Raw genomic sequence first — 732 nt, 5'->3', positions numbered from 1 at the left:
TAGAAATAACTTTATGCTTCACTTTAGTTATTCAGAGAAGAACAAGAGAACATGACACTAGCATATGTTTGTAAGTAAGTTTTGAGTAGATACAGTGGTTTGTAATTTCTGCAAGCTAGTAGAGGTTTGATTTGATTTCCTTAGTCAGGTTAACACTAATGAGTGGGTAATAGTTTGAATACACCGAATGCGTCCTAGAACCCAAAATATTTGAGTTAATTCCAAAGTACAGTGATAGAGGAAGTGAGAGACCAAACTACAGAAGAATACTCTTTAAGAAATATTAAAACGGGGTCTCTCTAAGACAGACAGTGTGAGTAAAGAAAATCCGCTAGGAAGCAAGAGAGCAAACTACAGAAGAATACTCTTTAAGAAATATTAAAAAGGGGTCTCCCGAAGACAGACAGTGTGAATAAAGTTAGTCGTTAAGATAAAATATACCAGTTAATTTAAGTAATTCAGTTTTTCGTTGTAAGAAAAATTTCTCAAAAGTGAATTGAAAGATGAGTCGTTAGCGATATAAAGTACAAAAAATTGCAGAAGATAAGGAAATCTAGCTGGATCCTAACGAGAGAGAATAATCCGCAAGTATAAGACCTTAACCTTTGGTCTAAGGGAGAGATGTGTAAATCGCAGCAAAGATCAGTTGGACGTATGAAACCCAACGGGTTAGCATGAGATATGAAGAATATCAGTCAGTAATGAGGAAAAAATGATATAGCCTCCATAAGG

The sequence above is a fragment of the Lycium barbarum genome, chromosome 11 (genome assembly GCF_019175385.1).
Source record: "Lycium barbarum isolate Lr01 chromosome 11, ASM1917538v2, whole genome shotgun sequence".
Taxonomy (NCBI): domain Eukaryota; kingdom Viridiplantae; phylum Streptophyta; class Magnoliopsida; order Solanales; family Solanaceae; genus Lycium; species Lycium barbarum.
The sequence above is the reverse complement of the archived record's forward strand: the minus strand, read 5'-3'. Positions refer to the sequence as shown.